General features: G+C 39.6%; 1 protein-coding gene across 1 annotated transcript in view; it reads left to right on the top strand.

Moving 5' to 3' along the window:
• Positions 1-257: 257 nt before the first annotated feature.
• The window catches only part of SLX4IP (SLX4 interacting protein), a 184,871-nt gene continuing 171,963 nt past the window's right edge, over positions 258-13,165 (top strand). The window contains exon 1 of the mRNA XM_046679070.1: positions 258-520. The gene's annotated coding sequence lies outside the window, so the exon portion shown is untranslated. The remainder of the gene's footprint in view (positions 521-13,165) is intronic.

The raw sequence follows: 13,165 nt of genomic DNA, 5'->3' as shown, positions 1-13,165 counted from the left end.
TCAAGAAGCACTCTGTAACGCAGAAATGCTGCGTTTTCTTTTTCTCTCGGTCATCTCCGCTGTCTAGCTCTGAGTAACCGTGATTCGTCACCTGCCAATCATATTCATTGCGTTCGCAGCCACTAAATAGGCGTCCTTTGCCGCCATTTTTGTTTTGGGTCCATCTTGAAAGCTGCAAGATCGTGAGCGGAGGCCATTTTCCTTTTGGGCAGATTCCTCGCGCTGTCCAGGTCCTTCGCCTAGTGTTTGGCCGCCATCTTAAGTCCTGGTTGGGCTTCAAGCCGACAGCGAGTCAGCCCAGATCATCTTGTGTTTGGGCGGCGGCCGCGTTCCCCGACGCGCGGGGGACCCTGGGAAGGAGGAAGTGCGCCGGAAACATGATTCCCCCGAGCTTCTGAGGGTTGGCTTGAGAGCATGCTGCCTGGTTAGGCTTTTCCACAGCCAGGTCCTGCTCCACCGTTGACCCTGGACAGTGGCAAAACAAATAAAAGCCCGAACCCAAACCCCGCTACCATCGTAGGTAAGAACACGGAGTTCCTGACGACCTGAGGTGTTCCTTCGCTTGAACTGTTTGACCATCTCGTCTCCCCTTGTGGTTTTTTTTTTTCTAATTTTTGAGCCTTGTCTGAATCCTCCCTGTGCTTCCACCTCTCTTCATTGTTTTCAAAGAGCTAAAAAGTGGTTAAACATAAAGGTGTGGGAAGATTAGGCGGTAAAGTGGAAGTATTGGTCTGGAAAATTCTTTTTTAGGACAAAATGGAGTACAGTGGATGGGGCAGGTATTTGTATCAAATTGTGGCCACCCACATCCATATGTACAGATATTGCTCTCTTCCCAGATATTGTGGGATGTGACATAAGTATAGGTTGCAGTGTCTGTATTTCCCATTCATTCATTTCTTTCAATGCATTTATTGAGTACCTAATGTGTGCAAGGCCATAAACAAAAAAACCCTGTCGTGCAGCTTACATTCTAACCATCGCCTTGACACCTGTGAGGCTGGGGCATGTAACAGTCTTGTATGGTTCTTAGCACTGCTAGACTATACAAACAAGTATTCGCTTGCATCTTATCCTGTCCCCCTTTTTCCCTCGACTAGGAATCCATGTATTGACATTTATTTCTTGGATTCTAGACATAACCATATTTGTAGGCCAATTGACTGATTTTACAACCAATATTGAGTTACTTAGGGCCTTGCTACTCAAAATGTGGTCCATCAACCAGCACCGTCAGGATCACCTGGGAGCTTGTTAGAAATGCAGAAACTCAGGCCCCATCCCCAGGCCCACTGAATCAGATTTTTCTCCAAGAAGTGCTCCTTAAAGTTCAAGGAGCACGAATTCAGGGCATGGACTAAAGATAAAGATGGTCTCTTTTCAACTTGTGCTTCTTAAACAGGTTCACAATATATTTTCAGTTTATTCCCTGTTTTAAGTGCACTGGACATATTAGTCCATCAACTTGATGTCAAGATGCCGATTTAGCATCCTAAAAAGTTGAAGAGAATTTGTCAGTGTGGTATATTGTTATATAACTTTTGTTATGACAACATATATCCTGTGTGCATTATTTTTACTTTTAATTTATTAATAGTTGAACTTCAAAGCCTGCTTGTGTTCAGGAGTTCAGTATTGACTTGGAAAACCTTGGGCAATGGTTTACCAAAGCTTTTTGTGGCACCTCGCTTTCTTCTGTGTCTTCCTTTAATGAGAAATCCACACCTCATTTATCTCAGGAGTTCTCAACCTTGGCTGCTCGTGAAAATCACCTGGGGAGCTTTTTAAAAAAGAGACCGGACCAGTATCAGCAGAGATTGAGACCTTGTGGGTAGAATTAAGCGACCAGTAGGGTATCTGAGAAACAGCAAACGACTTTTACATTTTCCATGCTGCTGTATGTTAGATTTTTCTCTCCCTTACGGTCTTACTTCAAATAATTAGGAATTTGAAGGCAACGAAGAGAATTGGACTGGGAACGTGGTGAACCAACTTCTCAGTAATGGATCAACTTGCTGTTTATTCTGTGTTCTCACCAAGTTGTCCAGCCTTTCTATCTCGTTCCTCTATCTACTAATTGGGAAAAGAAGAATGAAGGTCCTGTTGTTTTTTATTTAGCCTTATGTGAATGTTGCAAAATGTAGGAAATACTTATATTCTGTGAATGTGAGGGGGAAAAATATTTTATAAGTGCAATATTCATTCTTTCTGATTTTTGCATACAGTCACGTGCCACATAACGACCGACCGCATATACAACAGTGGTCCCATGAGATTAGTACCTTATAGCCTACGTGTGTAGTAGGCTATACCACCTGGGTTTGTGTAAGTACACAACATTGTCTAATGACACATTTCTCAGAATGTATCCCTGTCGTTACTTGACGCATGACTGTATTGTATCTTATGTCTGCCAGTAGGGTATAGCAGGTGAGGAAATGAGCTCTTGAGCCAGATGTTCAAATCCTGGTGCCTCCACTCACCAGCTGTGTGACCTTGAGCAGGTTACTTAACCCTTAGGTGCCTGTTTCCTCATCTGTAAAATAGGGTTGATGTGAGGGTTAGATAAGTTAATGTAAGAAAAGTGCTTAAGACAGTGCCTGGCACGTAGTCACAGCCATGTAAATATTAACTACTGTTTTTGGTTATTATAGTTAAATCTTTGGGTTATTAACATTTCGTTCATGCGTGCAAATCACTAAGGGAAGAGGTGTTGCATTTCCATGACTTTTCAGGACATCTTCCCCTTTGGAAAAGAGGGTATTCTAAATACAATATTCCAGGCCAGGAAGGTGTGTTTTTTTTAAAAAATGGTCTTTTTAAACAGCCTTATTGAAGTATAATTGTCCTATAGTAAACTGCACATATTTAAAGTGTACAATTGGTTGTGTTTTATGTGTATACCAGTGAAACCACCATGACTCAAGATAATGAACATATCCATTACCCCCCAAATTTCCTCCTGCCCTTTTGTAATCCCTACAACTGCTCTCTTCCAGGCAACCACTGATCTGTTTTCTGTCACTCTAGATAAGTTTGCATTTCCTGGGATTTATCTAAATGGAATCTTACAGTACATGCTATTTTGGGGGGAGTAGTGTCTGGCTTCTTTCACTTATAATTGAGAGGCATCTTTGTTGTTGCGAGTATCAATAGTTCATTCCTTTTTAATTGCTGCGTAGTATTCCATTGCATGGATATACTGTAATTTTTTTACACATTCACCAGTTGAAGGGCATTTGGGTTGTTTTTATTTTCGCAGTGCTTATTTTCACATTGCTTTGTTCTTCTCCAGCTTACTTGAATTGGAAAAAGAAGGTCTATTTGGTGGTCAAGCCTTCTGTAGATGGTGAACCCAGGAGGTGACAGTGGTAAAACGTTGTTTGTATTGGGACTTTATCTTTGCCATTGTGTAGTTTATGAATTAACGTTTTCTGAATGAAACGTTAATAGCTTTTTAAAAACGCATGCATTGACTTTTTAATGGATTGGGATCTTTTATTCATTGAGATATAATTGACATATAACATTATATTAGTTTCAGGTGTAAAACCTACTGATTTGATATATACATATGTTGCAAGATGATCACCAGATAAGTCTAGTTAATATCTGTCAGCACATGTAGTTACAAATTGTTTTTTCTTGTGATAAGAACTTTTAAGATTTACTTTTTTAGGGGCTGGCCCCATGGCCAAGTGGTTAAGGTCACACGCTCTGCTTTGGTGGCCCACGATTTTGCCAGTTTAGATCCTGGGCGCAGACATGGCACTGCTTATTAAGCCATGCTGAGGTAGCATCCCACATAGCACAACCAGAAGGACCTACAGCTAGAATATACAAGTATGTGCTGGGGGGCTTTGGGAAGAAGAAGAAGAAGAAGGAAAAAAAAGATTGGCAACAGATGTTAGCTCAGGTGCCAATCGTTAAAAAAAAAAAAATTTACTCTTTTAGCAACTTTCAAATATGTAATACAGTATTGTTAACTATAGTCACCATGCTGTGCAGTACATCCCCAGGACTGACTTATTTTATAACTGGAAGTTTGTACCTTTTGACCCCCTTTACCCATTTTGCCCACCCCTCGCCTCTGGCAAAACCAATCTGTTCTCTGTATCTATTAGGTTTTTATTTTTAGATTCCACATGTAAGAGACATCATACAATATTTGTCTTTCTCTGCCTGATTTATTTCACTTAGCATAATGCCCTCAAGGTCCATCCATGTTGTCACAAATGGCAGGATTTCCTTCTTTTCTGTGGCTGAATAATATTAAATTGTGTGTGGGTGTGTATGTAAATACCACATCTTCTTCATTCATCCATTGATGGACACTTAGGTTGTTTCCATGTCTTGGCAATTGTGAATAATGCTGCGTGAACGTGGGATGCAGTATCTTTTCGAGTTAGTGTTTTCATTTTCTTCAGATAAATGCCCAGAAGTGGAATTGCTGGATCATATGTCAATTCTATTTTTAATTTTTTAATTAAATTTAGGTTTAATTTAATTTGAGGAACCTTAGTACAGTTCTCCATAGTGGCTGCACCAATTTACATACCCACCGACTGTGCGCAAGGGTTCCCTTTTCTCCACATCCTGGCCAGCACTTGTTACTGCTTGTCTTTTTGATAATAGCTATTCTAACAGGTGTGAGGTGATATCTCGTTGTGGTTTTGATTTGCATTTCCCTGATGATTAGTGCTGCTGAGTACCTTTTCATGTGCTTGTTGGCCATCTGTATTGGATCTCTTGACGTACATGCCTAATCATTTTAAGTTGTATTAAATCTTTGCAGTCTACTATCTATATGTATATATATTACTTTTTAGAGATTGGGAACAATAATTCATGGGCATTAAGAAACCTCCTTGGGCAGCAAAATAGAGATCTATGAAGCCAAGCCTAAAATGTCATAAAAATCCCTTTTTCCATAAATGGGAAAGCAGTGCCTCGTGGTTGTTATGGTATTGACATTTCGTGCTTGAGTAAATCAGAGCTGGTAACTAAAATCGGATTTGACTTATGTTAATTATAGGGTAAGATTGCCGTTAAACTATCTTGGACACTTAAAAGGTCATTTATGTCACAATTTTGATTTCTTCTCTAGTTAGAAAAGATTAGATTTTTTATTTTGGAATTAAGAAAATTATTTTAAATTTACATATGGTAAAATTCACTCTTTTCGGTGTACAGTTTCCTGGGCTTTGACTAATGCATTGAGACGTGTGACCCCCGTCTCAATCAGGATGCAGAACAGTTCCGTCACTCCCTGCACAGATCCCCTGCTGCTGCCCCTTGTAGTAATTTCCCCATCCCTCCACCCTTAACAACCCAGTGGTCTCTTCCCAGTCTCTAAAGTTTTTGCATTGAAAGGATTAAATTTTAAGACAATTAATTGCATTAATGATATCAGAAGTTTTTTTCTACGGTGAAGGTGATTGGAAAACATTTGTTATCAGAGTAGGGCTTGGCGTGCAAAGTAGACTGATTATGTGCTGTCTACTTGTGCCCTCCATGTTTATGGTTAACAGAGGCTGAGCACTCTCGTCTCAGGCGCTGGGCCAAGTGTTACCAACTGCCCTCATGTAATCCTCACGGCACCGTCAAGATAGATATTACTGTCCCGTCTCTTAGATAAGAAAACACGAGACTTAGAGGAGTTGGACAGCCTGTCTGAGGTCACATGAAGAAGCAGGATTTGAATATGTGTCTGTTGTACTGAGGACGTGACTGCTTCACGGGTTGGTGCCTTTGTTTCTGACAAAGCATTAAACGTTAGTGGTTGTCTGTTAATGAAGCATCCCATGCAGGGGTGGGTGGGGATTTTCTGTGGGCACAGCAGGGATGGCAGGCCCAGATCACCGGCCAGCTGCCTGGGTTAAGAGCATAGTGTGACTAAAAGGTAGGACTCTTCTGTGGAGTTGATCTTGGTAGAGGATTTCAATATTTGACCTACACTTAAAGACGAAGAAAAGAAAAAAGGTTCTAATTTTTTTTGTCACTTGCATTATCTTTCTTCCACTGTTGGAGCTTCCCCATTTGTTTTGTCTTTTCTTACAGGCTAGACTTTGGCACTCAAAATTACCATCTGAATAATAGGAAAAGCTGATTCTTGTTTCTACTGAAGTTGCCTTCTCAAACTTTATCTAAGTTGTCACCAGCCAGACCTTTGTTCATTTGTCATTTTTCCTTGGCTTTTTGTTAAAGTTTGTGATTCCTCCTTGATACTGTTTTTTTTTTGGTGATAAAATTAGATTGTGGGGTAGGGGAAGTAGGGAATGAAATGATTGTGCATTCTTGAATTATAGCTCTTCTTTCAGAAATTCTAGGGCCTTTGTTGTTTTCAGTTTCTGCTCCCATAGCTAATGAAAGTTTTTTAAAATGATAGAAGGAAGTATAATAATTTTCTTGATAAAATTTGAAATCCGGAGATTAGAAGCCTAAAGTTAATTTGTGGTCTGTTTAATCTGGAGTAGTTGCTTTGGCTTGTGACACAGGCCAGCAGCACTAAAAGGAAGACAAATGTGAATTTCAGAGTGCCTAAGATTTTCCCACAGAATAATCTAGAAGGTCACTGACTTTTTATTAGAGTTTATCTCTGCTTTGTATTTAAATGACAGGACAATCATGTGATATTCTTTAATCTACTTCCATTCCTTCCCCAAATTAATTTTTTTAAGGATTTTAGGATCTTTCCCTCTCCACTGAAGACACACACGCACACATAGTTTTGATGGGGTCATACCCCATGCCTGTCTCCTCTCTGTGAAAGAATGCCTGTTTTCGGGCCAGAGAAAGTGGGCTCAAGAATGCAGAATAGAGGATATGTTATTTTGTAAGACTTACAATATACTTTAACTTCTCAGCGTGCTTATGTAAATTATATGCTTTCAGATGCTTGGAAAATTGATCTTTTTGGAGATTGTCCTGAACTTCTTAAAAACAGGCAATAGAGTAAAAATTCCACTGAATTTAGACTGGAACTGGCAGCTCTGAGAGGAAGGCTTTTAACATTTATGCTTTCAACTCTAGGCACCAAGCTCACTGCTCCCTCTTGAAAGCAACTTTAAGGGCCTAGGAGAATAGTTTTTTAAGATGCATGTTTGCTTTGTGTGTGTATGCACATTTACTTCTTAATAATCAGTAAAACAAATCTAGAAAAACCTCAGGATGTTCCCAGATTTAAAACCTACTTAATACAGAGGCTAATAATATCTTTTCCATTCAAATGAATCTTAGAATTTAAATTAGAATTTAAAGACAAAAAAATTAGGTACTGAAAACCTCAAATTTATGGCCTAAACTTCAACCAAAGCTCTGATCTGTTGCCCATTATTTTCAATAGGAAACACTTTGGTCTTCTGTTTACATTTATATACATTACTACTCTCTCAACTTTGGCTGCGTGATACATGTAACTTAAGTGTTATTTATGTATTGAAATAGGTCTAGAGTGCTTTGACCTCCTTTTAAGAAGGCTTGATGTGGAATTTGGGACTTGGGGACAGTAAAGATGCATTAGATAAATAGGTATAAATCTAAAAAAATAGTAAATTAACACAGTCTGTAGCTGCTGATTTAGTAACAGCAACAGACTCAAGTTAGCAAACTTTTGATGCATACCTGTGCCATATACCAGGTATCAAAGAGGATAAGAATGGACCCTGTTTTCAGGAAGCTTATACAGTAGTCAGGCAGAGGAGAGAGATAGGACCAGAGTTACGTGTAATTTGGTGAGGTAAGAGTGAGCGTAGGTGTGGTGTAAGGTGCAGGTATGGCCCAGAGAAAGGGAGTGGTTCACTCTGCAGATTCATAGAGGGTCCAAGGAATGGGTGGCCTCTGAGTTGGGTTTCAGAGGATAACTCTCCTTGGGAGAGAGAGAGGACGTTCTGTGGTGCAGTGTGTATGGGCGAAGGCAGAGACAGCTGGAGCTGCATATACCAGGACACGTGCCAGAGTTGGCTTTGTGGAGGCATTGAAGCTGTGAAGTTGCCCGAGCTGTGAGGAGGTGTGGGCAGTGCTGACAGGGGGCCTGCGATGCTGTGGGAGACCCAAGTGAAAAGTTTTGACTGGGGGAGTCTTGCTCAGATACCGCCTGAGATGGTTTTTGAGATGGAGAAGTGCAAAGATGGAGACAGGACGTACTTTAAGAGGCTGTGGTTGTGGCGCACCTTCAGGATAATCAGCTCTTTGGGGTTTGGGATCTCCTGCCATCATCAAGTCATAATTTTTCCTTCTTGTGGGAGGCAGATGGGACTGTCTGTGACTGTCAATCTGTTCTGTCCCAGACAGGCTGTGTGCCTGTAGTAAGAGAGGAGAGCCGAGTGTGTACTGTCCCCAGATTCTCTGGTAAATGGTCTTTCTCTATTTAGATTTCATGCTTCTCAGGATAGTGAAGGACATGTCCCTTGCCTCCGCAGAGGAGGTAAGAGACTCATGATTGGATGTTGCACAGTGCTTGTCGAGGCGTAAATAATAGAAGGGATCAGGAAACTCTCCCACCTCCACCTCCACCACTTTGCCGCCAGACCCATGGAGGCTTGGCTGGGAGACAGGGGCCCCTTGCTCTGGATGCCTCCTTTGCCCATTTTCCTATTGAATTGTTTTATTTTGGATGCTCATCTTTTGCTGGTTATATGTCTTGCAAATATCTTCTCCCAGTTTGTGACTCTGTCCCACCCCATTTATAGTGTATTCTGATGAAACAAAGTTTTAATTTTTTTAACCTTTTTATTTGGAAATAATTATAGATTCACAGGAAGTTTGCAAAAATGTACAGAGTCCCTTGTACCCGTCACTCACTTTCCTCCAATGGTAACATCTTGCATAATAATAGTGCAAATATTAAAACCAGAAAATTGACATTGGTAAATCCAAAGAGCTTATTAGATTTAACCATTTTTACATGTATTTATTTAGTTCTGTGCAGTTTTATCACATCTTTTCTTTTGTTTTTGAGGAAGATTAGCCCTGAGTTAACATCTGCCGCCAATCCTCCTCTTTTTGCTGAGGAAGACTGGCCCTGAGCTAACATCCGTGCCCCATCTTCCTCTACTTTATATGTGGGATGCCTACCACAGCATGGCTTGCCAAGTGGTGCCATGTCTGCACCCAGGATCCAAACTGGTGAACCCCGTGCTGCCAAAGCTGAACATGCGCACTTAGCTGCTGTGCCACCGGGCTGGCTCCTATTTGCCATTCTGATAGGTGTGTGGTGATGTTTCCTTGGGATTTTATTTTGCATTTCCCTATGGCTAATGATGTCGAATATTTTTTCATATACTTGTGTACCATCTGTATGTCCTCTTGGGTGAGATAACCTGTCCATGTCTTCTGCCCGTTTTCTGACTGGATTGTTTGTATTTGTACTGTTGAGTTTTGAGAATTCTTTCTGTATTTTAGTTTGTAAGTCCTTTGTTGGATATGTGGATTGCAAATATTTTCTTCCAGTCTGTAGAGAAGTTTTAATTTCAATATGGCCAAACCTACCATTCTTCTTTATAGTTTGCACGTTTTGTGTCTAGTTAAAAAAACTCCTTCCTTAATCTGAGTTCATGAAAACATTTTCTAAAAGGCTTTGATTTTTCCACATTTGAGATTTTAGCCCATCTGTAATTGATTTTTACATGAAAATATGTGAATAGTGGTCCAATTTCATTTTTTCCAAATGGATAAGCTGTTTGACCGCAGTTTATTGAATGAGTAGTCTCTTCGTTTCTCACTGATCGGCACTACTGCCTCTATCATCCGTTTCCATAAACACGTCGGTTTGTTTCTGGTCTGAGTAGTCTGTCCCTTCAGCCTGTTTGTTTACCCCTTTGCCAGTACATTATTTTATTTACTAGAGCATTATAGTAATTTTGTTAGATCTAGTAAGACAAACTCCCTCCTTTGTTTTTTCTTCTTTTTTTCCCCTCTCCTCCCTTAGAGGGATCTTGGTCCTTTTTGCTCTTCCTTAGATTCCCAATTCAAGTTTGTGGTTAGAATTGCATTAAGTTCGAAGAGGTCTTGTACATATCTTTTTAAATTTATTACTAGATATTTTATATTTGTGGGATACTAGTTTAAAGGATATTTTAGTCAATCTACATTTACTCGCTGTTTCAAAGAAATTGCTTTTCAGGTTCTTCATTAAGCATGTTTGCTGCATTTTTTGGGATGCTTTTTTTAGATTGAGAAATTTTTCTGTTCTCAATTTTTAATGTTTTTGTTTTTTCTACCTCTTTTAAAATGATCTTGTGCTTTTTTTCTACTTCCGTTTTTAAATATTGTAATTTTTCTGGTGTTAAACCAAACTTGTACTCCTCAGCTAAACCTCACGTGGTTCTAGTGTACTTTTTCTACGTTGCTAGATTCAGATTGCTTCTATTTGTTTAGGATTCTTGCCTCTACATTCGTGTATAGAATTGGCTGTGATTTCCCTTTCTTCTACTGCCCTTGTCTGGTTTTGCTGTCAGGGCTTCATAAAGTGAGCCATCGGGAAGTCTCCCTCTTGTTCTCTTCTCTGGAAGAATCTGTATACTGGTGTTATTTGTTCCTTGAACTGCTGTTGGATTTTGGATCACAGAGGCTTAGAAATGGAAGCGACCTGAGAGGCTAACCTTTCTAACAGCTTTTTTCTTTCGAGGCAGAAAGAGTTAAATGCTGAGGCTTCAATTGAGAGGGCACGGTCCACTGTACCATGGCTCAACAATTTCGTCATTATAGAAACCCTAATTCTGAAGGAAAGGTAGTGGCTATTTTATTGCCTAAGACAGAGGGCTCAGATCCTTCCCACTGAAGTCCATGCAAATCCATGCAAGAGAGGCTTGGAAAACATCCCATTAACCTGACACATTTGGTCTCAGGCAGCTTCTCTGTCCAGCAGCTCTGTGGAGGAACCAGCATCTCAGGGCTAGTTGTATCTATATTGCCCAGTGTGATGACAGGTGATAATTTTCATCTGGAATATCAAAGAAATATTCAGTAGGTGGTATTTTTTATGAAAGTCGCTAATGATTCAATAGATTTTTTGTAAAATTTCCAAACAGCAAGAAATAAAATGGTTATATGCATAAATGACTCAGCTTCTGTTATCTGGAATATTCCTTCATCTGGCAGACATTTCTTGAGCACCCTCTAGTGTTAAGCTGTGCTCTGAGGGCTGTTCACCTTTGAGAACCTGCTCCTTCTGGATGGGTAAGCGTGCTTTCACCGTATTTGGGAATTAGCAGGTTGCTTCCGTTCTTTTCAGGTTTCAGTTCACCATTTAGTTCATTTGCAGCATCTGTGCCTAATGCTGTCCTGAAGAAGCAAAGGAAATATGCTTATTTATCTAAAATGACTAGCAAATATGCAGACTCAAGGTCTATGCAGCTGGCTGTCCAGATGTGTTATGGGCTTTATCTTGGTACACTTTATTTTTTGTTTATGAAGAAGTGTGCCATGTCACATAGCATAATGGTAAATTAAATTAATTCAAACCCTATTTTCTTTAGCTTAAAGTTCCTTCCTGTCTCTGTCTCTTCCTCTCTCTCTTTCTCCGATTAGCAGGAGAGAACCCCTACTCCAGTAGCTTTATTTGAAGTCGTCCTTTGTGTTGGGAACCTGTGCCTCGGCAGGGGCTCAGGGAGGGAGGGGGCACCCACCTACTTTGACAGCCCATTAGCAGTCGACCTTGGCAGTTCTGCAGGTGACAGATGCTGCTAGTTTGCCCTCAGCAGACAAGACTCTTCTCTTGCCCTTGGCCCTCAGCTGTGAGACCCTGGCCTGGTTCCTCAAGTTCTCCTTAGGGGAATAGATGGCAGAGCTGGGTCTGTAAGGCCTCTTTTAGCCCTAAAATTGTGAAATTTTGAGTCTCCAAACATTGGAAACAAATGAAAAAATTATATACATTGAGAGGCAGAATGCCACATGGTATTAAAAAATGGATTAAAAATATGCAACGTGTATTATATAGTTCCTTTTTCCCACACAGCCTATTTTACATTAGCAGACCATAGCATTTTATATAAAAATACATGCTTGTTAGTCCTAGATTCCTAGAGATCACATTTTTGAGATTGGGCTTTGATGATACTTTTTGGAGAATCCAGTCCTTAAAAAGTAAATGCAACTGCTCTTGCTTTACAGATAAAAGTAAAAGGAAATAAAGTATTTTAAAAAAGAGTCTACTGGAATCTTATTGTGAGTTTAAAGTATAGCATCACTGTAACATGGCTCATAATCTGTCTGATGCCAGATACGGCTCAAAGCTTTGCCACAGCCTTCTGTGTGGTCCCCTGTCCTTTGGGAAAGGAAGGACTTAAAGGAAAACCAGTGTGTAATTAAAAAATGATTAGGTCACACACGCTTCAGCTTTGTTAGGTACTTGCTGACAAAACTCTCTCCCTCTTTTCTCTTATCAGCTGAACCACTTGAATACTCTCTCAGGACCCCCACTGAGGGACTCCTGAAATTCTTAGCAGAAGTTGTTCAAGCTTGATTTAATAGATTCAAGGGTATTGATTTTATGTTTATCAAGCTCAAATAATATAATTTTAAAGATCTAAAATTTTCAGGACAGCCTTTATACATGTTGTTTTCAAACACGATTATGATTTTCTAGGAACTTATTTTTTCCATTTGCACCTGTGTCTAAATGGACTTGCTGAAAGGATCATCACTAAAAATTTTTCTAAATTGTATGTGTTACATTTTTCAGAGAATAGAAATCAATAATGAAAATGATTTAAGAGTTTGGATAAAGATGTTTTATCTATTAAAAAAATTAGAATCAAAGGTTATCACATTTTTTAAAAAAATCATTAAATTCATCAGATTTTAAAGAATCATCATTGGCTAAGTAATAGTAATTATTAACATCGTCGAGGGACTAGTGTTTATAAAAGATTATATTGGGGGTTTACATATGTCATTTTGCTTAGTTCTTTGAGTAATTTTGAATTAGGTATTAGTATCCCTATTGTATAAATTAGGAATCTGGGACACAGAAATAAGTGCTTTCCTTATAATAAAACCAAATACTCTCAAACTGTGCTGTCCATATGGCAGCCACTAACTACAAGTGTAGAGCACTTGACATCTTGCCAGTCCACATTGAGATGTGCTGGAAATATAAAATACACACCTGACTTCAGACTTCGTTAAAACCCCAACAGTGTAAATATTTTTATATTGATTACAT

This window comes from Equus quagga, chromosome 12 (assembly GCF_021613505.1).
Source record: "Equus quagga isolate Etosha38 chromosome 12, UCLA_HA_Equagga_1.0, whole genome shotgun sequence".
Classification (NCBI taxonomy): domain Eukaryota; kingdom Metazoa; phylum Chordata; class Mammalia; order Perissodactyla; family Equidae; genus Equus; species Equus quagga.
The sequence above is the reverse complement of the archived record's forward strand: the minus strand, read 5'-3'. Positions and strand labels throughout refer to the sequence as shown.